Source organism: Panthera leo, chromosome A3 (genome assembly GCF_018350215.1).
Source record: "Panthera leo isolate Ple1 chromosome A3, P.leo_Ple1_pat1.1, whole genome shotgun sequence".
NCBI classification, from domain to species: Eukaryota; Metazoa; Chordata; class Mammalia; order Carnivora; family Felidae; genus Panthera; species Panthera leo.
The window spans coordinates 122,515,779-122,543,070 of record NC_056681.1 but is presented as its reverse complement, the minus strand read 5'-3'; the positions used below and the strand labels follow the sequence as shown (position 1 = coordinate 122,543,070).

At 36.8% G+C, this 27,292-nt stretch overlaps 1 pseudogene; it reads left to right on the top strand.

Annotated features, from left to right (window-relative positions):
- Nucleotides 1-18,324: 18,324 nt before the first annotated feature.
- Nucleotides 18,325-19,482, top strand: LOC122215274 (annotated as a pseudogene).
- Nucleotides 19,483-27,292: the final 7,810 nt, after the last annotated feature.

Genomic DNA, 27,292 nt, shown 5'->3' with positions numbered 1-27,292 from the left:
CCAGAGGCTGCCTGATGGCAGAGAGTGTGTACTAACAGGTTTGAAGCCTCAGTAGACGGGAAAGCTGAGACTGCCTCCCTCCTGCACACACTGTTTTTGTACACCCCCTAGCATGTCATGGTATATCTCCACACCATGATGAATCTGTACAGTCCTGGCACCGAGAAGAATAGTCTTATAAGCTGTTAAAAAGCTAATGAACATTCACCAAATACCTGCAGAAAACACAAAACCTGAATAAAGATTTGAAGAAAATAATGAGGAGGATGTTACCATTAGTGCAAACACCACTACAAACAATACCTGCAGAAAACACAAAACCTGAATAAAGATTTGAAGAAAATAATGAGGAGGATGTTACCATTAGTGCAAACACCACTACAAACAACGTAGCATAACTCTGAGAAGTTTTTATCCTTGGGCAATCCCATCACCACCTTAGAAGCAGCGTTTGAGTATCAGAGAATGGCCACTCTCTAGTGCATTATTACCTAGTATAGACTTATAATCTGTGATGTGAAGAGAGGAGGAGTACCACCAAAGGGGGGCTTGCTTTCTGGACAGAAGTATATGATCAGAAGCAGTGAAAATACTGAAGGTCCTGTCTGACATCTGGTCACCTGGGGGAAAACTCTGAACATTTAGTTTTTGAAAATAGAACTTACACAAGACAACAGATAATAGGATGATCATGTTTTTTGTTTTTTGTTTTTTTCTGGTCCAGTCCAATACTTGGAATCAAACAGTGGGCAAAAAAGTAAGAAAAAAATCCTAGCCTAAGCTTTTTCTGTAATTATCTAAAATTATCTAGATTAAACTTGAATATATCTACTGTACCTCATTAGGCATACTGTTCCACTGCCTGCCCTTTCTATCTGAAAATGTTCTCTCATTTTCAAATTGAATTTCTCCCCCATTAACTTACTGCTTAGGTATATTTTAATGGCTTTCCTTTCAACGTAAGCCCACTTGTTTTGGCTGTGAAATTATCTCATTTCATTGTATAAAGCCCAGGTTCATTTCTAATTTTCAGTAATTGTGTCCATTTCTAGGTGAAAAATGTAAGCCCAACCAAAAGGCCTCTTAAAACTGAGAACAAACTGAGGGTTGATGGGGGGTGGGAGGGAGGGCAGGGTGGGAGGGAGGGCAGGGTGGGTGATGGGTATTGAGGAGGGCACCTTTTGGGATGAGCACTGGGTGTTGTATGGAAACCAATTTGACAGTAAATTTCATATATTAAAAAATAAAAAAAAAAAAAACAAACAAAAAAACAACAAAAAACTGGCGTGTCATTTTCAATTCTTTCTCTTCCAGACGCTGGTTGTTAATTTTCCTTATAATACATGTCTGTTCTCCCTCTCCAATGTACTGTTATACCTAATACAGCAAAGCATCTGCACCTTGCTGTGTGAGGTCATCTCCTGATAGAAGCTGACAGCTTTACATAGCAATGGGCAGCTCAGGTGAAGTAGCCTTCAGGTAACCCATCACCCATTTGTCTTCTGAGTAAAAGCCTAAGGAGAACCATAAGTCTATCCTTATTGTTACGTTAACTTAGAAATTCACCGGCTGAAAGCTTCGATGCATAGGAACTCTGGGGAAAAGGCACGTTTTATTTTAATTCTAAATATAAATTTGGCCACACACTCATAAACACATACATGCACACACACAGACATTTGATATACATTTGCATGCACATTCACACACATACATTCTGAAAAATCACATACACACACACGACACACTCAATACACAGTGTCTTTATAAACTTGTTTGAAAATAACTTGCCAATACCTTTCAGTCTTTGACTAGTGTCAGTTTGCCAGTGGGGGAGAATGAATTGTAGATGACATTCCAAGTAGAGGAACGAGCTTGTAGAAAGACATTGCGTGCTATAAGGACCTTGAAATTTGTAAAACATGGGAAGGAAAGTACATCTGGCACAGAAAAATAAACACAAAATGAGGTTGTAGCTGTAACTTGGAGTAAAGCTGAGAAGAGCCTTGCATGCCAAGCCTCAGACCCTGGACATAATCCAAACACACGGTGTATGAATCAAGCATCTGAACTCAATCCAAGTGATACAAAGGGCATGAAAAGCATTTCAAATAAAATAAAAACTTTTAACAACTTTTATATACACAATATGATTAAAGTGAATTTATTTAGGGGCGCCTGGGTGGCTCAGTTGGTTAAGCGGCCAACTTCGGCTCAGGTCATGATCTCACGGTCCGTGAGTTCGAGCCCCACATCGGGCTCTGTGCTGACAGCTCAGAGCCTGGAGCCTGTTTCAGATTCTGTGTCTCCCTCTCTCTGACCCTCCCCTGTTCATGCTCTGTCTCTCCCTGTCTCAAAAATAAATATAATGTTAAAAAAATTTTTTAAAAAAGTGAATTTATTTATATTTTCCCTTAACATAGAAGCAAATAATTAAAAAACAATAGCTATGCAGCAGTAGGACAGACAGTAGGGTGATTATTGTCCTAAGAATGAGGAAACCAACATTTGAGGCATTTAAATAAATTTTCAGGTTCACACAATTCCACTGGATTGATGTTTTCAAACTCAATAGCTCAGATAGTACTACACCAGCTGGAGAAGTTTCCTAAAAAGAAACTTGGCTTCTGAAAGTGAGTCACAGTTTAGGTGCACCAAAAGATCTCGAAGCTCCCATGGAAAGACAAAGGACCAGAGAAAAGAAGCGTAGAAGTGTGAAAGATTAATATTATATCCAGATTTGGGGGAAGATACTGACAGAATGTTTGCTAGGGGATTATTTATAATGAGAAAAAAATGAAAATAATATGTTACTGAAATGAAGTCTAAAAAAATGACATGCATCACATATATATGAATATCATGTGGGCATTAAGAACAATTTTTAATTCAATGGCAAAGGTTCACTGGATAACAAAGAAAAACAAAACATGCAAAATAAGCTCAAAAACAAAAATCAAAAAACTAACTGTACACACAGTCATGCTTTCAAATACAACTATCATTTACCCACTCATCTAGATCTGTATCATTTATTGATCTCTCCACCTAATTATGCTTTCAATCTGTCTATTTACCAGACATATATAGGAGGTTGCAAGGAAACTAATTAGATATTCAGGGATTTCCCCCCCCCCCCCCTGCTTTTTAAACTTTTTTTCCATATGCCTCCCAGTGTAGCAGAGACATCTGGTGAGGGAACACATACACCATTAGTGTCTAAGGGGGATAATTTTGCCTTCTCCATAAAATGCACACATTTAGTTACTTACTGTCTTGTATTCAAATGGCAAGTGAGGAGTCAGGGTACAAGGAGCTAGCAACACAAAAATTTCAGTGAGTATTTGTCATAAGTGTCTACTATGTGCTAGGCAATGGAGATGCTCTGTATTTGTGGAGTCAGGTGTGGTCTAACAGATGATAAAAAGTGCAGTAACAATGCAAATGTGTTAAATGGTATAATGGGGCAATGAAAGGTATTTGGAAACTACATATTAAGAATATGGAATCGTGCTTAGGACAAAGTCAAAAGACTTATAGAGCAAGAGCTATTAAGACTCAGATCTTAAAGAGATATGAGCAATATATGCCCACAAAGATCAGGAACACACGAAGGCCCTGAGATGACAGATCCCTGCCTGCCACATTCGAGGAACTGAATTGTATTCAGATTGGACTGTCCGGTGCGTGATTTAGGGGAACAAATAAAATGATGAGTCTTTAGAAGTAGGGAAGTGGTAAGTCCTAAATGTTTCTAGAAGCAGGGGCACCTGGGTGGCTCAGTCAGTTGAGCATGCAACTTTGGCCCAGGTCATGATCTCACAGTTCACGAGTTCAAGCCCCGTGTTGGGCTCTGTGCTGACAGCTCAGAGTCTGGAGCCTGCTTCAGATTCTGTGTCTCCCTCTCTCTTGGCCCTTCCCCAGCTCACACTCTGTCTCTCTGTCTCTCTGTCTCTCTGTCTCTCTCTCTCAAAAATAAATGAAAACCTTAAAAAAATTTAAATGTTCCCAGAAGCATATTGGAGAAACTTGGGATCTATCCATAGAGCAGAAGCATTTTAATGGATTTGGATTTTGTCAGGTAGGGGTCAGCATTTCAGCGGATTTATTCTGGAGTATTAATTGGTTATAAACAAGGCTGGATGGAGGGATATCTGTTAGGAGGCTATTTCAGTAGACCCAGAAAGAGATGATGGTGGGCTTAATTATTGTAATAAAAACAAAAATAAAGGAAAAATTATAATCCATAAATATGAATATGGTGGTAAGGACCTACTTATAAATGGATTGCTTTCTTGAGAGAGTTTAGGTGAGATGTAAGTGACAGAAGGTGAAAAAAAAAGATTTTTCCTATGAACAAATTTAAATTATCATATAAAAATATCTTGTCATGGGGGTGCCTCGGTGGTTCAGTTGGTTAAGTATCTGATGCTTGGTTTCGGCTCAGGTCATGATCTCACAGATTGTGGGATCGAGCCCCACACCGGAGCCTGTGCTGACAACATGGAGCCTACTTGGGATTCTTTCTCTCCCTCTCTCTCTGCTCCTCCATTTCTTATGCACTCTCTCTCAAAATAAATAAATATTTAAAAAAATGTTGTCATGTATATTAGTGATCACTTGACAACATTTATAGAAGCCTCAGACCTGAGACTCTCTGAAGAGCTTTTGTTTGTACGTGTGTATGTGGTGTGTGTGGGGGGGGGGGTGTAATTTGAGGATCTGGAGGCAAAATAATAGAGGAGGAAGAACTACAGAAATCTTTGGAGAGATGTGGTAAGAATACATTTGAGTCCTTCCAGAGATAATGGGCACTGGATTGGGGGCTACTTGGAGGTTTCTTTATGTGCTGGGGAAGAAAATGTAGTAGGAGATTAAACTGTAAGTGCCTAGAAAAAAAAATGGAATTGTGACACAAATGTAATTCATACCCACTTCTCAATGACATTTGGGTACATCTGTATTTTTCAAGTTTCTACAATAAGCAGATAGCATAAGACCCTTGACATTTACAAGGGATAAATCCCAAGATCTTAGCAAATTTCTAGCTTTGCAAATACAGAAAAGTTTGTATAGTCTCTTCACTTCTTTAAAAATTATATTTCCTTGAAGGTAAATAAGTTTTTAGTGCATTTTCTTTCATAATCAGCAAATCTTATTGCTTCTAACTACAAAATACATATGGAGTCGAAACTAACCTCACAAACTGTGCTGTGACCACTCTAGTTTAAACCATATCTTTTGTTTTTCTTAAAGAACTACAATAGACACTACAACTGCTACCCTTTTTTCCATTTATAAACTTCACGTGGCCCAGAATATTTATAAAATGTATATCATATGTCACTCCTCTGCTTAATATTTTTCAGTGTCTTTCCACTGCTTTTTTAAAAAACCCGCACTCATTGCCATAACTGAAAGAAATACTTTATAATCTAAACTTCCTAAATTAGAACGTCTCTTGTACCACCCTTTCCATGTTTAATATGCTGCAGCTGGCCCTTGGGAGGATAAATTGACAATAAACAACATATAGTTTCACCGAAGAAAAAAATTTAACTACACACTTAGAAATACTGCAAACAATTTCAAGTCACAGATATTTAGCACTGTTCACTGTTTCAGTCAGCATAAGCTAAGTTATGCTGCTTTAACAGACACAAATCATTTTTGGCTTTACAAAACAAGGCTAATTTTTTTGTTTATAAAAAGTTCGCCTTGGGTCTAGGAAACTCAGTGGTAAAGCTCATCCATCTGGTCCCTGCCCTCTTGAGACTTGGCCATCCATCACAACACAAGCATTACTTCATAACAACTGCAGTTGCAGGATAATGAGATTGGAAAATCCTTGGGGTATTTTCACTGCCTGTGCTTGAAAGACATGCATTTTATTAGCCAGAACAAGGCACATGGTCTCACTTCACTGAAAGGAGATTGGGAAAAACAGTGCCTGTTAAGTAAAGGCAGGGAAGGAGAACTGGATACTGATGAGCACTGGTAAATTCTGAGTTTACAGAAGAGCTACAGTTAGCTCTTTCAGTTCTAATATATTAAGTTTAACCTTCCTGCAAAACATATACCTCCTTGCCAAGGAAAGCCACCCTAACCTTGTCAAAAAACAGCTCTAAAGTTTAGGTGTTGTGCAATAACAGTCTGTCTGTCAGATATGGATGTGGCTCTTCTTGGACTGGAAACTTATGAACTCTAACTCCAATCCTTCCCATTCACACTTAGTATATACTGGTAGAATATAGACAGGATAATGTCAATAAATACTCTCATTCTGAAAGGAAAAATGAAAGATACATAACAGTCATTGTTCCTTAGACATTCTTAAATTCCAGTGGGCAAACATGGTGTGAATGACCTATCTTGAGAGTAGAGACCTACTCCTTGATGAGGCTCTTATCCTGCTGTCCCCGAAGAAGTTCCCTGTCCAGTGTTCTTAGTGGCCTCCTAGTTCCAACTTCTAAAAGCATCTTTCTCCCTTACCTACCTCCCTCATTATCCTCCACATCCGTATCTGAAGTGGACTTGGGGGAATACGCTCTTCTTAGAGACTCTAACAATTTCTCAACCCACTACCTGCCTGTGGAAGCGATCATTCTGGCAATGAATGTTAACATTTATTGGATGCTTTCTATGTGACAGAAATTATTCTAAGCAATTGCATGCATTCACTCCTCACAATAGCCTTCTGAAATGGTATCATAATTATTCCTGTTTAAATTGCCCAGTGTTTTATGGAGAGTCCATAATGGAACCTGAATTCAAACCCTGCTCTGTCTGATACCAATCTGTAATGTTTCATTTACTTCTATTGTCTTTATACTTCTGAGTTGAAGGGATTGTTCCAGGAATTGTTAGAAGTGATTCCTGGAGTAGCTCAACATAATCTATATTTTTGACAAATGCGAAGGGTAATTTTAGGTCTCAAATAATGACAGGCTTTTTCCATCTAGGCCACAAGTTTCTTTAGCAGCACATACTATGTAAACATACAGACACACAGCAGGGCTTTTATATACTTGAATATATAAAGATATAGCTATAGCTATAGTATAGATATAGATAGATATAGATATAAATAGATTCTATATAGATACATATTTTTATGTATACCAATTCAGATCCATCTGCCAGGAACCAAATCCCCAGTTGCTTTAAAGATATTTACAGGTGTTCAGGTCCAGTATTTTCTCTGATTTTATTATGGTTTTTTTTTTTTTGCCCCCTTACTTTTATTGACTTATTGAGTCTGTTTTTAATGGTAGATGAAAAGGCTACACCATAAACCTGATATTTACCCAAAAATATTTTAAATATTGATATTAATTTATTGGGGGTTTCTCTTTCTGAAGAGAAATTTTAACCAAAAGGAAAGGAGGTTTTTAATTTAATCATTGTTGTGTAGCTGTTTTTATAGGCTTTGACTTTCAAAGTCTTTGTAATGTTAATCACTAATAGTTTGGGATCAAAAGCAGTCACCTTCATGGTTCTACCATTTTAAAGCCGATTCTTTCGTGAACTCATCACTTTCTTGAAATGTCCTATAAAATGTGGCCAACTTCACTCAAAATACGCTAGTAAAATTCTTTCGTCCAGTCTTTTCTGTAGGCTTTTAGGTTAAGAGGACAAGTTCATTGTTTACGTGATCTACCTACCAAAATTAAGATTTTTACCACTTTATCATATATAACAAATGTTCACCACTTATGATAAATCACCACATTTCTAGGCATCTGTAACAACAATGTCACATTTGAAGTTTTTCTTATGAGAGCACCCCACTTTCAGCAGTAATTTTCTGTATTAGGCAAGTATCTTGGTGGTTCCCAAGGTCATCTCCAGGTTTAGTGTTTTACTAAAAGGACTCATCAAATTCAGAAGTCATTATACTCTTGGCTATAGCTTATTACCATGAAAAGATGCAAAGCAAAATCAACAAAAACAGATGCATCAGGCAAAGTCCAGAGGAAACTAGGAGCAAGCTTCCCAGAATTTTCTCCCAACAGAGTCAATCAAGAGACACTTAATTTTTTCTGCTTTAAAAATGGTAGCTACATGTGTGAACTGCTGTCTCCCAGGGAAGTTTGTTTGAACCTAAGAGCTTTGATGATGGTCACACATAAAGCACACGATACCTTTATGACTGACTTGAACTTACCAAAACTGCAGAATTCCAAAACGAAAGCACATGCCCACCATAATGCACACTGTTTGCATAAACTGTGTAAACAAACTGCCTATCCTTTCCTTCAAAACTCCAGGCATGCAACACACTCTTATCAGTAGGACATTCCAAGAATTTAATTCCCAGATAGTCCCCCACCAAGAACAACTCAACACTACAGACCCTTCTGGGAATGTGCATGTTTTAAGTAATTCAAACCTGAATTAAGTTTCTTGTACATGCATGTTAGAATGTACTGTGGTAACAACAACAAAAAACTCTACTTTCATTGACTTAAAACAACAAAAGTATTTCACCACCACCATCCCCCAACCCAATTTATGTGAAGTTGACTGAAGACTACTGCAAGGCACTTGATCACCACACAAAAGCTCAAAAACCCATGCTGCTTCTATCCTTTGGTTCTACCATGTGAGGACAAGGCTTTATCTGCCATTGTTGTGGCAGAGGAAGAAGAGATTAGAGAATCCGGTGGATTCTTCAAGGTGTCAGCCAGTAGCACATGTTTTTTTGTTTTTGTTTTTGTTCACATTTCATTGGTTCTCACAGGGCCCCACCCAACTGCCAGGGGCAGGGATTTCAGACTCCCTGAAGGAGCACTAGAAGTTGTACAGAAACATCTGAAATGATATCAGGAATTCAGGAACATCAAGAGGCTCTAAAATGGAGCTAGGTAGCCAATGGGGCGTTAGTCTTATATACGTCCACACCTGGATGAAATATGAACTTTTAGACTGTACCAACCACCCCAACTGCCACATCCTGGTGCAATTCTCAGAATGGGGCTTATTTCTCTCAACTCCAACCTAGCAGCTGGCATAGTAACCTCTTCTATCTAAACCAACATTAACTGTTTTTCCCTATGCCAATCATAATCATAATTCTATTAAAACAACTTCCATAAGCCTGTGGTTTTTGCCTTTATCAACTCTTTCTCTTCCTTCCTTGTAGCACATTTCAGTTTCCTCCTGAATTTTTGCCTCCTGGATTCAAATTCCTAAATACTCGAAATGCATTTTTGGTTTGCTTTACAGCTTCAGTTCTGTCTTATTCAACAAAGGAACACAGATCCAGTTATCAGTGAGAACTAGAGGCATCCATCGTATTTACAAATTGTCAATATTGTGGATGTGAAATCTATGAATGACAGAGAAGTTATACATAGCTGTAACCAAAAAAATCATATTTTAAAAATTGCTGAGAAGTAAAAAAAAAAAAAAAAAAAAAAAAAAAAAAGCCAACCAAGGGAACTAGTGGTCACAAAAAGCTTCCCTTGAAATTAGAACATTTTCATTTGTTCACTCATGTCAGTATCAAATCTTCTGGAAAAAAAAAAAGAAGAAACAAAAGCCTGCCTTTGCCAGAAGTCAGAAGGCAATGTCTCATAATAAAAACAAGTAAACATGTTTATTCTCTTGAGATCGTTTGGAGAAATCTTAGATGGTCTTTTCTTCTTTTAATTTTTTTTAATGTTTATTTATTTTTGAGAGAGACAGAGTGCAAGCAGGGGAGGGGCAGAGAAACAAGGAGACACAGAATGAGAAGCAGGCTACAAGCTCTGAGCTGTCAGCACAGAGCCCAACGCAGGGCTCAAACCCACAGAATGTGAGATCATGACCTGAGCTGAAGTCAGATGCTTAACCAACTTAGCCACCCACAGGCCCCAATCTGAGACAGTCTTCTAAGGAGAAAGGAAATTTCTCCACAGCCTGGTAGAGTAAACCCTCCAGAGGGATAGTGATTGGAACTTCTACCCATTTTGAACAGTGTAGCTATCGAATATTTTCTACACACCTGACCTTTTGGTAAGGAATCTACATAAATCAGATTAATTATTCCTTACAAGAATCTTTTGAAATAGGCATTTTAAGAACGCCATTTTAGAGATAAAGAGTCCCAGGTAAAATAGAGAGGTAAATTAGAAAGTGATAGAACGTGAACCCTGGTTTGTGTTGCTCTGAGACACATGCTTGTAACTACAAGGTGAATTGTTTCTCAAAAGGAGATGACCTCAGAGCTGTGAGTAAGGCTGTGTCACCAAGAGTGGACAAATGAAGCAATTGAGAATGCCACTCACTCTCAATTCTTCTGCAGTCCTATGCATTCTTCCAGCCATTATCATTTAAATAAGAATGTATCTGGAATAAGAAAGTTTATTTACTGCAATTTCTACTATTTTTATGAGGACTTATTATTGGGCTGATATCTCTTGATGTGTAGAGAATTGTACTACAAGTCAGGGCAGGGATGCCTAGGAGGGCAGGATAGGAGAGAGGGCAGGGGGCACAGGAGGCCAAGAGCTTGGAGGCAGGGTGTGGGGGTCAAGGGTTCATGGATGAACCAGCAGTAGAGTATGGCCAGGGGTGACACAGGGCAGGCAAAGAAGAAATAGCCAAGAATATTGCCCTAAAAGTCCTTATTGCTTAGTCAGAAAAATAGAATAGATGCATAAAAGTGGTAGCCAAGCATCTTGAGTCAATGTATTTTTCTTTTTAAAAGTCTAATTGATGATTAGATAGGATGTCACTCAATAAAAACGTTTATTATAGTCTGCTTCATGGAAGATGTTGCAAATTATGGAGGGAAATGGTAAGAAGGGTCACTATGGTTGAAGTGGGTAGAACATGGGATTCAGAATCCAATTTGAAACAAATTTCTTCCTCTTAATAGTTACACAACTGGTTATTTCATTGTTGTTAGCCTTGTTATCTGTAAAATGGGGATAATGATAGCTATCTTATATTTTATGGAAGAGTCAATGAAATAATGTATATGTCATACTCAGCACCTTTCTTGAAACAGTGTGAGCCTCGATCTGTATCTGTTCTTCCTCATCCTTGCTTCAAGGCTGGAGTGATCCATGGTCTTCTGCCAATCAACTCCTTAATTAAGGAGATATTTACTGAATTCTCACTCTAGAACAGTAGTCACTGTTTCAGTTGCTTAGGATTGAGCAGTGAACAAACCAGGTTTCTGCTTTCTTGGAGCTTATATTCTTGAGGGAGTTCATTCAAAAAAAGAAAAAAATAAAACAAAAACAAGTAGCCAAATAATTATACATGCCTATCTCAAATGGTGATACATTTTACAAAGTGATTCAAAGTGTGATGTGAGAGTGAAGGGGAGGTAGTATAGTTGGGGGAACCTCTCTGGTAAGAGGATATCCAGATGAGCAGACCTGGAGACAACTTTTTTCAGTGGGAATAACGTATGTAAAGACATGGATTTGGGGGCACCTGGGTGGCTCAGTTGGTTAAACGTCCGACTTCAACTCAGGTCACGATCTCATGGTCTGTGAGTTCGAGCCCCGCATCAGGCTCTGGGCTGATGGCTCAGAGCCTGGAGCCTGTTTCAGATTCTGTGTCTCCCTCTCTCTCTGCCCCTCCCCCGTTCATGCTCTGTCTCTCTCGGTCTCAAAAATAAATAAACGTTAAAAAAATATTTAAAAAAAAAAGACATGGATTTGATGGATGAGCTTCACGTTTACATGGAAGTAGACTGGCTGGAGCATAGTAAACACCAGGAAGAATGACAGGACAGAGGCTGGCATGAAGGTATGCTGCAGACAACATAGGTCCTGTTAAACCACAGAAGAACCTCTGGATTTATTCCCAGAGGCAGCTGTGACAATGGCAGAAGGGCCATGCCAAGGAATCAGAGAAGTGCCGTGGGGGTAATGCCGTGGGTAGATGGTGAGGATGCTGAGTGCCATGATTGGGAATTTAAACAGTCTCATTACATCACTTCAAAAACTCAATGCACCTCTTCCTAAGCAGCCCCAGAACCCTTTTTCTTGCTTGACCAAATGTGATCATTAGCCAATTCACATTTTTCTCAACCCATTTCTTCCAGGCCATTGATCCATGTGGCCTGGTCCAGCCATGCTGAATTTTCCTTCCAATGAATAAACTCCCTTTCACTGCCTCTCTGACTGTCCCCTGTGCAATTTCCCGGCGTTTCTTCCATTTGGTTCCTGGTCATGCCTCTGTTACCGTTTTCATTATTTTAAAAATGGAGAGGATGTGTTTCTGCTGAAGTTGCCCAATCTTGTTTTCACTCTATTGGACTCCAAAGTGTGCTGTCTGGATGCCGGCAGATGGATGAGGCAGAAAAGCCACTGATTTGATTTTCCCTTTCAATTTTCAGATCTTTCACTGCTTGCCTGGTTTCGTTTTCTCTTCTAACAGTGCATCTAAATATGTGCCTTTTTCTTCCCTCTTGAGGTAATCCTTTTTATTGCTTTTACCTGTAACATTTGCCTTTGATGGTTTCTGGATATGTGTTTAGGATCAAAGATGTTCTGTTGTATGCTTAGTTATCTGTCTGTGCTTTAACTTAGTTATCTCTCCCTTTGTTCTGTGATTTTTTTTTCCTGGCTTACTTTTTCAGCTCTCTTTTCTTAGAGATTCCTTTATTTAGGGTGTCACAATAGTGTTTCTTAAATAAACTTTTTGGCCTCCAGAATTTTTTATGTGTCAGATGGTACGCTATTATTGGTATTTTGAAAGAGAAGTGCCACCTCAGAGAAGCTCAGTAGCCCTGCGCAGGGTTTGATGCTTTGTTCTTCTTCTAATGGCCAACAATCAATTAGTAAGTATACATTCCCTAAATCCGATCTCCCCTCAAGCCAAAAAATAGCTACTCATCTGTCTCTGCTGATGGCAGTAAACCTAAGAGGCTTGTTTTACTAAGTATCTGCAGGAAATTTAAAATAATTTCCTAACTGTCATTGCTCCCTTACCTCCCAGAAATCACAACTGTAGAGATTCCAAGTAGTATCGTATGTCTATGGTGGGCCAGGATGCACTCAAATCGCATGATTATGCTAAATATTTGGAATATCTATATATTGCAGACTGTCATCCTTTATTAGTTCCTTCTTTTGTTTTATTTTTTTTTATGACACCTGGCTTGCTTTATTAGCTGGATCTGTCCTCAGTTACATATACCGTGTTTTTGTGACAACACTTTCACTAAATTATTTGCAGTTTTCATGCATTCCTACACTTCTCAACCACATAATAGAATGGACCTCAATGGACATGCCACATTCCTTTTTTATATAGGTTTTCTTCAATTTTGCCCCCAGATTTCATATCAACATTTAAAGTTTGTCATGAAATATATCATAATTTCTCTAGGTATTTCTAAAATTTGCTGGTTGAAGGATGGTATGGATACAATTATAGGTAGACATGAATATGTATTTGCTTCCTGTTTAAATGCACTTTTGATCATTATAAAACCAATATAACTACAGTATCAAATTATGAGCAATTGAAAAATAGAGAACAATACTCTCTTAATATAATCATGCTAGAAACACTGCTTACACTTCAGATCCTACAGTTTCTGTTTCAGAGAAACTTATGATGTTCCTGCACATCCAGGACTTTTTAGACTCTAGGAATATAAAGAAGAAATGGAATAGTCTTTGAGCTCACAAGGGACCCCAGGGAGATGGCAGTCTCTTACAAAGCCTACAAGGAAAGTATTTTAGAGTAATGTCTCAGACTCTGGGATAAAATGAATTAGGGGAAACTTAAGTGTTCATGAAAAGGAGGCAGAGAAAAATTCTGAGGAAAAGGGACTCTCAGGTTTTATTTTAAGGGATAAATTGGGCTAACATAAGACAGGAAGGATAGGAAGGTCATTATGGGAAAAAGAAATGCTATGAATCAAGGCACGTGCCACAGTTTCATTTGGTATACTATAAGCAACTCACTGTTGCAGAAATATAACCTATGTGGTGGGAAATGTTAGAAATAGACTTCTTAGCCAATTTCAGGCTAGTCTGTGCATGATACTTTGAACATAGTTTTAATCAAGGAACATGTAGATATAGAGCTGTGTTTATTTTTATACATATACATATATGCATGCATACATACATGTATGTATGTTTATAGCACATTGCAATTAATATAAAGTCAGGTGGCTATACTGTATTACTTATTATTAAATATTACCTATTATTAAATATTTTAAATTTCTAAATAAGTATTGTTAAGTAAATAAAATAACATTATGGCTATTGCTCAAATTAGTGTCATTAACCCCAAGTTTTTTGTGTTTGTTTTTTTTTCCAACAGACTGAATCATTCCTTTAGAGTATGTTCCCAGGTTGGCAGATAGGCTAGCAAAATATAAACATTTGTACAATTCTTGGTAGATATTAGAAATCACTTAATAAAATAGTTTTTACTAATTTAAGCTCCCACCTACATGCAAGTTGGAATGTATATACATTTCCCAACAGCCACTCCCAACACTGGGGATTTTTTTTCCTCAAGTTTTGCTAATTTATTTGGCAGATTATTTCTTAGTCGTTAGTCTCAGATCCTTGTGATGCAAGGAGAATTATTCTCATGCCTTAATGATGTTATAAGGATTAATGGAAGTAATGAATGAAAATTGCATAGCACGCTGGCACATACAAGTGTTCGATAAATTATAGCTATCATGTTATTATTATCTCTCTAATAAAAACTATCTTGATCTATTTTTCTCTTCCTGGATCTATCGGAGAATTAATAACTTAATGAATACTTAATGCTCATGTTAGAAAGCATTTTTATTTTATACTAGTGATTGACTACCAGCACACAAAGCTCACAACTATGATGAGGTGCAAAAAGTAACGGGGTAATTTCAAACCTCTCAAAATCCATCAGTCCATGTAGACTCTAGGTTAAATACAATTTAGGCAAATCCCTAAGGTTTAAACTAAGACAAACACTTAAAGTAGCCCAATATAATACCACATTATAGCCAGGGCAAACTACTATTACCTCTATTTCTTAAATCCAAGAGTTTTTATTGTAGTAGAAACCATTCAAATGTGGAAGAGCATTGTTTTAAGTACAAGTTCTGTTAAAGAAAACTGGGGGAAGGAGAGAGTGTGAAAATAAATGTGTTCTCAGATAGTAAGAGATTAAACTTCAAGTACCACTGTAGATCTTACTGTTGCCAAAAATGTTAGGCTGAGGTATAAAAACAAAACAATTAAATAAAACACATTGATGATTGTTATACCAGTAGCACACTCCATCTCCTTTCCTAAGTAACCCAATCTATTTATTTATTTTTGGTTATGGTTATTGAAATATAACTTAAAATAAAATTCATCTGTTTTAGCTATTTCTCTTAAAGAATCTGTCCACTTAAGCTGACTTATCAAATTAATAGTCATAATATTGTTCTTCAGGTTACTTTATACTTTTAGTGTCTGTAGGACCTGAAGTGATGCCCCCTCTTCTGTTCTTGATATTGGTAATTTATGTCTGTACTCTTTTTTCCTTAATCAGTTTGACCAGAGTTTTATCAATTTTATTATTAATATTTGTAAATGACCAGTTTGGGTTCTAGTAATTTTGGGGTTCTAATAATTTTCTATCTTTAATATTTTCAGTTTCACTGATTTTTGTTCTTCTTTCCTTTCTTCTTTTTCTTTTAAATTTAATTCACTTTTTTTAAAATTTGTTTTATTTCTTAGGTTGAATCTTCAAAGATTAGTTTGAGGCATTTTTTCCCTAATGCTATCATTTTTAAGCAATGCTTAAGCTGCATCACATAAAAATTGATTCATTTTATTTTTATTTTTTAAAGTTTATATTCATCCATTTTGAGAGAGAGAGAGCGAGAGAGAGAGCGCACACGCACAAGCAGGGCAGAAGCTGAGAGAGAGAGAGGGAGACAGAATCCCAAGCAGGCTCCACACTATCAGCACAGAGCCCAATGCAGGGCTGGAACTCATAAACCATAAGATTGTTTATGTTAGCTCAAGACCTGAGCCAACATCAAGAGTTGGATGTTAAACCAACAGAGCCACCCAGGCGCCCAAAAGTTGCTTCATTTTAATTTAATTCAAAACATTTCCTAATTTCATGTTTGTTTTCTACTTTGACATAGGATTGATTCAGAAGTATGTTTTTAAAGATCCAAATATTTCAGAAATTTTCAATTATTTTCTATTGATTTCCAGTTTCATTCCCTTGTGGGCTGAGGACATATGCTATGCAATTTCAGTCTAGAAGTTTTGTTACACACAAGTGGTCTACCTTGGTAAAGAGTGTGTGTGCACTTGAAAAAAAAATGTATTCTGTTGGGTTTTTCCCTGTGTCCCATGAAGGTCAGTTAGGTCAAGTTAATTGATAGTATTGTTGTTCATGTCTTACACTTGCTCACTGAGTTTCACTTTACTTATTTTATCAATTACTAAAACATCTCTCACTATAATTGTGGATTTTAGACTAGTCATTTTTAAAATGCTGTGTGTAGTGGCACTGATTCTTAATGTCTAATAAATTAGCAAATTTTCTTTTATTTATTTAAAACCATATAATTATCCAAAAAGTGTCTGCTGATGCTTAAATTCAATGTAATTTAGGGCTTAGTCAAAACAAGAACCACCAGATACTTTTCATCGAGCAGCATATAACAACTATTTATGCATTCATGTATAATTAAATCAAAGACATATTTTAGTATTTAGGGATCTATCCCTACTCAAGAAATTTTCTAGATATCATTAACCAAAAAGCCACATACTAGATTTCTTCTGACATTATGATCCTAGGGATGGTTTTTAGAAAATTCGCATTTTGAGGCTCAATTATATCAGTTGTAAAAGAGAGAAGGGTAGACCAAATGGGATTTTAAGAAGCTTTACTTTCTATGACATCATTATCATCATCAAAATCAGCATACTTGCTTTATTTACATTTGTTGGATTTAATATGTGTTTTGTGGGCCTACCACTATTCTTCTATGAGATAAGTTACTGAATTGAGCCTCACTTTGTCAGTTGTAAAGTAATACAGTAACCACAGCCCTGCCTATATCCTGGGAAGTTGTAATAAATGAGAAGTTGAATAGGCAATTTATTTTGCACTAGTCAAGAGCTGTACACAACCAAATAAACATTATAATGATTATTATAGAGCAAAAACACTCACATGCTAGTGGAAGTTGCTAATTCTGAAACACACACACACACACACACACTAACCACTTCTGCCCCAGAAGCTTACTTATACCTGTACTATCACTTGTATAAGTCTTTGAATGATCTTATATTGTTTCTAACTCAACATTTCATGATCTCTCCTTCCCTAGGCAGCTAATTAAATCAGCAGCTGAACTCTTCAATTCATACCAAGGCAATCAAGAATGTCTATTTCTTTTCAACTAGTTCTCTCACATAATTGCACAGTTCCTTTTTTCTAGAATCTTGAAAAAACAAGATAGAATGGACTTAATCGGTTACTTTCAGAGTCACAAACAAGACTGACTTCTAAGACTTTGGCCAACTGGTATCTGAATGGAAGATGGTTTGATTGGCTGAAAATGAGCTAGTCGATGTCCTAATGAGGGTTTTGATTAATTCACACCAATGATTCTGAATTTGTGCCATCTACTTTAAAAAGAAACCTAACTTGTGAAGCATTATTTTGTATTTTTCATCCAGAGAGGATTAGTGGAGAGAAAATTAAGTTCCCTCATCTAAGTAAGTACCTCAGGGAACTATTCACCTATCAATGTATGGGAGAGTTTCAGCCTGTAACTTACCCAATTTCATTAACATTAATGGGAGTTTTGTGTGAAATCCTGTGTGAATCATTGCTTTAGGAGATCTGTAAGAGTTGGTTGATTACTTTTATTTTGTAATGGCTCTATTCTCCAGCTCAAACTTTTAACTCGTTAGGCTTGCAATAGACGCTAACTTTTGGAAGGAATCAAACTTGGACTCTTTAAGGTAATTAAATCAGAGGAGCATCACATGGAATTATTCACCATTGTGAATGTTAGATGCTTGCTGCATATTAGGTTCCCAGATGTTCCACTGGACTGCTGTCTATAGTGTGTGAAGACTTAAATTTGATTTTTTAGCTTTTATCCAATTCTGTTTTATTAATATGCACTTATTTATAAGTATTCTTACTCAAGCCCTCTATTTTTCCCTCATTGCTGGGCCATGAATTCTGCACCCATTTGGGTTATCCTTTATGCACCCGGCCCTTGCCTTTCCTTGGCTTCTACTTACCAATGATTCTTACATGGTATGAAAAAATAATTTGTGTCCAAACCTGGACGATTTTGAAAATTAAAGGGGAAATTTGAGAGTCTGCATGGCCTGGGTGCACATGCACAAATACCCAGGAGATGCACTAGGGGACCTGAGCAAGCTGGGCTCCTCTTGGGTCCTGTGCAGCCTTAGTGACTGGGATGAAAACAGAGCAAGAAGCCCAGCTGGTGGGCAGCCCTGGGCCCTCTGACTGAGGTCTTGCTGGGTTGTTTTGCTGTCAGGGGCCTCCTTCTTTGGACCTAGGGTGCTCATGTATCCCCAGGCCTGGGATTTAAGAGCATTTTGAGAATTCAGAAGAAGAAAAGAGAACTTCTGACTCGGCAAAAATTTGGATGAATTACCTGGTGAATGACAAAGAAAGCACCCGAAGTCTTACAGTATTTCTCTTTCTTTGATGAAAGCCTCACTTTATGTGTTATAAGGGAGATACAGTGTGAAGAATCAAGAGCAGGGAATCCAGAGATTCCAGCAAATCCGGATCTTGATTCCGGGGTACGTGAACATTTGGGTGGTTGGATCAGGATTCAGTTTTAGATTAAATTGCTGTAGAATTTGAAGCTGAATCTCAATTCAGAAGACTGTAACCTTAGTGAAGAAGAATAACTCTCAGAGGAAGATGATAAGGTATATCAAGGTAAATCAGGCAGGAGAGAGTGAAGTATATTCACTTGAAGAAGATGCTGAAATTTCCTTGGCAGACTGCTGGAAGTATACTTTATGAAAGGAATCCTTCCCTTCCACTCCATTGCAACAGATGCTGGACAATTGGTGAGAACTGTCTTCACAAAGAGAAAGTATCTGTACAAGCCTATCTAGAAAAGTCAATACAAGTAGAAGAGGGCTTTGATGTTCCTGACTGTAAACAAATGAACAAACAAAAAACTACAGTGGATGATTCCAAAGTGTCATATGTTGAAGAAAATGATGATCACACAAGCCTCCCAAAATCTAACAAAGTAAGCACTACACTCAGCCATCAACTTCTAATTGCATTACTTACAGCAGCCAAGAAGATGTCAAGGAATTTGAATGCGAAGAAACACAAGACAAAGAATAAAATATGGAATCTAGTTTTCTCCTTAATGCAATTGATTCTCGTGTGATTTGCCAAGGTTGACCTAAAAATAGGTGCATTGTCCACTGCAATATCTTATGGCATATTTTGCATGTGCAAAGAATCTTAAAAAACTATGCAAGATGAAAAAGTCCTAGAGATATGCTGTACAACATAGTGCATACAATTAACACAGTATGAGGTACTTAAAATATGTTGAGGATAGTTCTCATGTCAAGTGTTCTTACACAGACACACACAAATGCACACAAAAGAACAAAAGGAAATTGCTGGAGGTGATGGATATGGTTAGTACCTTGATTGTGGTAATAATATCATGGGTGTATGCTAATGTCCAAACTTACCAAAATGTATACATTAACACGTGTAATTTTTTGTAATTTATATCAATTATACCTCAGTAATCTTAAAAAGAAAGAGACATAAGCCCTACCCAGTATAAAGAAAACCAATTCAAATGACTGTGATATTTCCACTAGTTGACCTGTCCATAAAATAGAATTACATATTTCTAACAGTATAACCCAAAACATTTAGATGAACATGAAATGTATTATTTTTTATATATGTCAAAGCAAGAAAGTATTTAGTCCATGCATATTTCTTGTCTTCAGTGTCATTTACCTATTGGGAGTAGATAATGAATATTTGCCTCCTTTCAGGAAAATGTAAATTTGTGTTTATATTGTATATTTGGTTTTTAATGTAATTTGGATTAGACAGCTCATCCTTAACATCTATGCCTTATATTTTAAATCTTATCCACTTTCTCTTAAATGAGAAGTACCTGATTTTACTTTTATATAAGTAGGGCGTTTAAATGTAACTTATTTAGTACTTTTCATGTAAGGAGAAAAAGTTTGTGTGAAAGATTTAATATAAAATTTTTCAATACCCTTTAATCTTGCGATTCTTAGTTTCTCTGCTCTTTCAGAGCCTCTTAAAATACTTTTTCCAGATAAAAAATAAATTGGTAGTTATTTTTGGTGCTATGTAATTAAAGTGTACTTCTTCTTCAGCCACTTTGGTGTATAAGGGATTAGTGGTAAAGATGTTGTCACTTGAGAAGTCTGTGGGAATAGGCATCATATATCATATACCCCACAAGACAAAACCTTTTAAGGCTCCCTAGTAGAATATGAAATTGTCCTGGTGGGGAGAGATATAGCTTGGTCTAGCAGTCTCTTCTCCATGGGTGATTTCAGGATTTGGTGGAATCAGTTGTTTCCTCTAAATTGATACACAAATCTAAGACAATTTGAAGTATCTTCTTGGGCTGGCTTACATAGATCCTCATTTTTCCCAGGTTTCAGAACTTTGTTCATGGTACATTCTAGAAACTAGTGAATTCAGAAAGATATGTTTGGAAATCTTATAGAAAAAACTAGTCATTTTAAAACTAGCTAGAAAGGTCATACCTTTTTTCTAAATTATCCAGAAATTATGCGTCAACCTTCCTTCAAGAAAGACAGAGTCAAAGCGTAGGATTCTAAAATAGCTCTCAAATTATATAGACTAATTTCTTGATTTATGTTTATTTTTTTAACTTTGAAAAATTTATTTTTTGACAGAGGCAGAGACAGAGTGAGTGGGGGAGGGGCAGACAGAGAGGGAGACAGAGGATCCCAAGTAGAGTCCGTGCTGCCAGCACAGAGTCCAACGTGGGACTCAAACTCATGAAACTGTGAGATTATGACCTAAGCCAAAACCAAGAGTCAGATGCTTAACTGACTGGGCCACCCAGGTGCTCCATCGCGATTTATGTTTAAGTGCAAATCTTCTTTGAAGCAAAATATTGTGAATAACTACTTTGATTTAGGATCCCAGTGTTTTTATCCTATGACAGCTGTACATCTCCTATGACCGCTGAGGACAATAACATCAACTGAACTGTAAGTTTAGAAGAGAATGAAGGAGTCATTTTGCATAACTTTGTGTGCCAGTCACTAATAGTATATTGTTGTTATAAACTTCAGAATGAAAACTTACATACACACGTGCTTACCCATGTATGCCTATGTAAGCAAGAAACAAATGACTGGAGGGATTAGTACTTTAGCCACAGAGTGGTCCTCAAATTCAGTAAAACTTCATTAGTTTGGAATTTAAGACACATCAACCAGAACTAAGTAGAATTCATCCTTTTTGAGGAGAGTTGGTGGGATAAATGAGATTATCAACACTGTATGTTCAGGGTATAGATCTGCAGTGATTATGCTATTTATAAAACATTCAAATCTCTGCACAACTGGAGTCTCATTTGGCCTGCCTATGGATTACTAATGAATTTAGCCTTCATTTTTCACATTTTTTAGGTTTAGTGTGCTTATTTATTGATTTACAAATAAATAATTCATTAAATGTTTGCTTAAGAAAAACAAAATGAAAGAGGGACCTTTAGTGGTTATGTAAGGATGACAAGGAGAAAATGAGTGACCTTACCTTTACCTCTAACCTTCCGAAATATATACTCATTCACACGGATACAAGCCGGCTCCTTAAAATCTAGAAAAGTTCTGCTTATAAAACCCTAGTGTTTTTTTCTGTTATTTTTGTTTTTTTCACACTAAAACTTTCCACCCTCCTAGGCCTCCAGTTAGTTTCATTCCAACTTACCTTTCCTCTGACCAAGGTCTCCATACTTCTATCCTTTCTATTTTTCCATTACCTACCAACGGATGTCATCTTCCACCCTCATCCACTTCTGCTTTCAGATTTCAACGGCACTTCCCTAATCAAGCACCAGACTAGGGACACTGTTCAGAGAAAAAAGAACTTCACAAAAAACTGTTCCTTTAGGCGTGTTATCTCTGGCATCCGATGGGCACAGGGATAGTCCGACACACTGTTGTCTCAGTAAACTGTCTCTTGCCATCACCCCACTAGCTATTTAAAATCTTCATCTTCCTGAGGCCTTCTACTCACTTGCCCTGTAACCTACTGGGAGCTGATAATTCTCTTGCTTATTTCAGAACAAACAAAGGCCATTAAAATTGGAAATCTGTTAATGTCAAACTCATAAAGCTAAATAGACCCGAACCCTTATTTTTTATCTTTTACATATACCACAATGTAAGAGAGACCTTCCTCCTTTGAAAGATTCATTCACTGGAGTTATTGAATCTATAGTCTGCTACCTCCCGAGAGACTCTGCTACATTGATTTTTCCCTCTTTCTGCAGTGGCCTCAAAAAAAGAAACACACACACACACACACGTAATTGGCTAACATTGGTTGAGAGGATATGGACCCACACTGACAGATGAAGAGAGGAACACCTAGACAAATGTCCAAAACCATGCTGCTTGAGAATGGAAAGGCTAGAATAAGATAGAAATGTGAGACCCCACAGATAGATAAATTATTTGCTACTGTATATTGACTGTATCACGTAATCATTTAAATATCTTCAGGTCTCTCTCATCTTAAATCAAGTTCCATGAAATAATCCTGGAATGATTGTCTATTCATATGGTCTCCAATTTGTACACCTCCTGTTTGTTCATCAACTCACAACAATCTGGCTTTGCCCTACTTTGTTCCCCTGACACCTCATTTCCCTGTGATTATCTGTGAGATTAAAAAAAAAAGTTTGTTTATTTAGAGAGACAGAGACAGAAAGCAGGGGAGAGGCAGAGAAGGAAAGGAAGAGAATCACAAGCAGGCTCTACGCTGTCAGAGGAGAGCCCAACGTGGGGCTCAATTCCATGAATCATGAGATCATGACCTGAGCTGAAATCAAAAGCCAGACATTTAACCGACTGAGCCACCCAGGCACCCCAGTCTGTGAGCTTTTTGTTGCAAAGACCACTTCTCTTTTCTGAGTCTTGATATTTGACATTTCTAATCACTCAGTGTTTTTTAAAAATGTTCTTTCCCTGAGTTCTATGACACCACATGAGATGGCTTTCTTTTGACCTCTGAGGCTGCTCTTTTTTTCTTTTTTTTCTTTTTTTGCTTTCCTTCATGTACTTCTATGTCCTTAAATGGTTCTCTCTTATTGAGTGTCAGAGGCTTCAGGTCTATGTTACCTCTTCTATGATGATTACTTGGATGAGGACCTGTTTGCTGATGCCTCCCCGAAAGTTGCAAGGAAGTTCGGTTTGAACTCTTATTCACCACCATCAACTCTAGCTCTCACACACCTATAGTTTTAAAGTTTTTTTTTTCTTTTCACAACTCAGACATGCAGTGCAAACTTTAGAGCAGTTCTAGTGATTGGCAATGTAGCTAAAGAAATATTTTGATTGCCTTGGTCCTTTGGTTCTTCATTATGTAGCTGGGCTTTCTTGCACCCACTTCTGATGCAGCCTGACAAACAGATACTTACTGCCATTTGATTTATTTCATCATCTCCCTCTTATTGGTGCTAAGGTTAGCATAATTGTCATTGGCAGCCTTTTTCTGCCTTTACAAACGTCCGGGCAATAGCTTGGGTTCTCAATTTGAATTACCAATTTGTGGGTTGTAGAGAAGAAAATGATAGTTCCCAATTTTATGGAAACAATAAGGTGGGACTTATAAATTAACAATCATAGGAGTTTTCTGATGGAAGTCTAAAGCCTGTGGCTCCTCTCACTTACAGAGCTGGAAACTCTGATCTGTCATTGGTGTTCTTGGCTCATACACAGTCTCTATCTGCAAACATCAGTGACTGTGCAACAAGGGTACTTTCACTGGTAAATCAGCAGTGAGATACATCAGCGTATTTAGGGACCAGCCCTGGTCTGGCACCCAGCATATCCCTCTCTACTTAGTGGCATACAGAGAACAGGTAGATACAGTTGCAAGCAAGTGCCAGGATATATACTATTAGCAAAATTTGCTGCCAAGTTCTTCGACTGGTCTTGCCTAAAGGTAATTTAATTTCCTTTGAAGACAGGGTCTAGATTAGGGTGTACTTCTGTTTAATTAGATTTCTTTGTCCATTGTTTGCCTACCCATTATCCTTTTTTTCTTCCCATTGTACTATTTTAGTCACCACAGAACAGCAACAGGTGATCAGAGAAGAAAGAGAATGCTAGTTCAATTGGAAGATTAAGACCTGAAGTCAGTGCCCCAGCGAATCTCACACAGACCTCTGAGCCTATCTATGTCACTCCATAGATCACTGCTTACTTTTCAGTATCCTCTTTTAGAGAGTGAGATCTCCAAAATAAAAGGAACATTCCTTTATTAGTCTAAATGAACTAGTACCTAACCCAGAGCAGTCCAACAATGCTTATAAGATTTTTACTAAATTATCTTTTGCAAGCACCAAGGAAGCCTCAGTGGAGTATTTGTCTTCTCAAAAATAATAGCAACAATTTTTACCATACCCCATCAAAGGCTATAGTTTCATTGTTACCTCTGGATGAATCTCTTATATGAATCTTTCCATGCAATGGTCATAGCCTGCTAAAATTTTAGACTTTCATTGTGCCATTTGTTATAGAAATGTTTGTCAAAGAAACAGGAAAGGTAAAATACAGGTCAAGTCTATCATAGTACCTTTGTATCCCACACACCCAGGGGATACATTTCTGAACTAGCCTGATACCACAATGTAACACTTACCCTGACATAACACGTTCAACCCCACAGTTAAAGAGTCAGCTATAAGATATGTAATAATACCTGGTAGAAAATTTTTTTTTCTACCTTTACCTTTTTCTACCTTTTTACCTTTACTTCTTTCTATCCACTCCAGGTATCTGTATCTATATCAACTATATCTATCTATATCTATATCTGTATCTATCTATCTCAATATATATCTACATATTCTATACACACATATATGTATATAAAAATATAAACTTATCTACACACATGTGTATATATATATAAATGTATGTGTTTTATATATTATAGATATGTGCATAAGTATTATATATACACATACATATTTATTATACAGATTTACATACTGGAAAATAAAATTCACCTTGTGAATGAATTTCAATTTGGCAATATGCATTAATATTTCCTCTAAATATTCACAATTTTAATCCAAACAGTCTATATCCAGTAATTTATTCTAAAGTTATTGAGAAATGCAAGCAAAATTTTAAGTATAAGAATGTGTTTAGCAGTATTATTTGCAATAGAAAAAATTGACAGATAATAACCATCTACTGTTTAACTAAATATAATATACCCATTTTGTCAAATATTATTCAGTCCTTCCCGGAAATCAGATTTCAAAAGAATATTAAATAATGCAATCAAATATCCATAAAGTAATTTTAAGTAGAAAAAATGCAGCATATAGAATTCTTATACACATAATGATAATGGTGATGCCTTAGGCTATATGTATATACACATATATATAGTGTGTGTGTATATATATATGTATGTATGTATGTGTGTGTGTATATATATATATATATATACACACACACACATAATGGCCCTACTTTTGTCTAATATTGTCCATTTTGTCCTATCTTTTTCACTTTTTCTGTACTAAAAGGTGTTTTGTTTTTAATTTCATAAAAATTAAGTAGGTTGTTAAGGAAGATCTAATAGTTAAAAACAGACAAAACTAATAGAATGGGATATAATAGGGCTAATTGTAAATGTCTGTGTTTAGGTACAAATATTTGAGAAGACAAAACACATTTAATAAATATTCCTGATCTTAATGAGTCAAGATCCATTTTAGGCAACTGTTTGCAGGGTCTCCTGACAAGACAAATGCAGTCTGTGAATTGTAATATATTTCTATAAGAAAAACTGAAAGTGAGAATTACTCCATTCTTTGACTCCATACTGGGAATACTGTGCTTGGCTCCAAGGACCACACACTGAAAGAGGTTTAAGGACCTGTAACCTAGTGTGACCAGAATTACAAATGGCTGCCTTGGGGGATTACAAAGTCCTCCAGAGCAGTAGTGCTGGCAGGGGCATCTGTTTGGGTTAAATATAAAGGCATATTTCTTAAGATCAGGACTATAAAAAAATGGAACCAGTTTTCCTGTGACATCATTATCTTACTCTCAAAAAGAAATTGGGAAAGCTTCTGAGTCGTCCCTTTGACATGAGCCCTGTTCCACAAAGAAAGTAGATTACTTCCACCCACTCTCCCCCCAAACCTGCAGAATCCCGAGAGGTATACAGCATCTGGGCAAAACGGTCTGGGTGTTTTCAGGATGAAGACATCTCCTTCATTATGAGGATTCCTGCCCCATTAATAAAACATAGAAAAATATCAAAGAAAAAGGGGGATGAGTATGAATCACAGAACAGAATTACTTTTGTAATGTAGCATGTTTTAAGAATATTCAAGCAGATGTACATAGAAACAGTGCCAAATTATTTTACAATAATATTATAAAATATTTTTTCTCAATGAAAACGCTTATGGCTATCAACCTAAGAAAATCCTGTTGGAATGTATGTGTTCAAACCTGTCTTCAGAAACTACTTAATATGTCGATAATTACTTATGAGTCTATTTAATGTCTGGTTTTGAATTGCTTTTTCTGTGATTCACAAAAAAAGTACAAGTATGCCAGATGGCAGTGCATAAAATGAGAATAATTTAATCTTTTGCTTAACAAAGTACTGTAACTTGGCTTACTGTGAGAAGGAAAATTTATTTTTAGGATGTCAACCTTCACATCTAAATGTATGTCTGTATGTACGTACATGCGTGTATGTATGTATGTATGTATATATATATATATATACACACACACACACATATCTATTTGTGTGTGTGTGTATGTGTGTGTGCATGCATTATAAAACTATATAGGGATTTTTCATATCTGTATATTACTTAGCTACTCAGGCATTTTGTGTATTCATCAACGAAATTTAATGGGCACATGCTTTGCAGTGAATTTTCTTTGTGATATGTTTATTCCTTATAGGCGAGGGATGAGACGATGGATCTGACAGAAAAGAATAAAAAGTATCTGCATTAAGACCCTATTTAACAAATGCA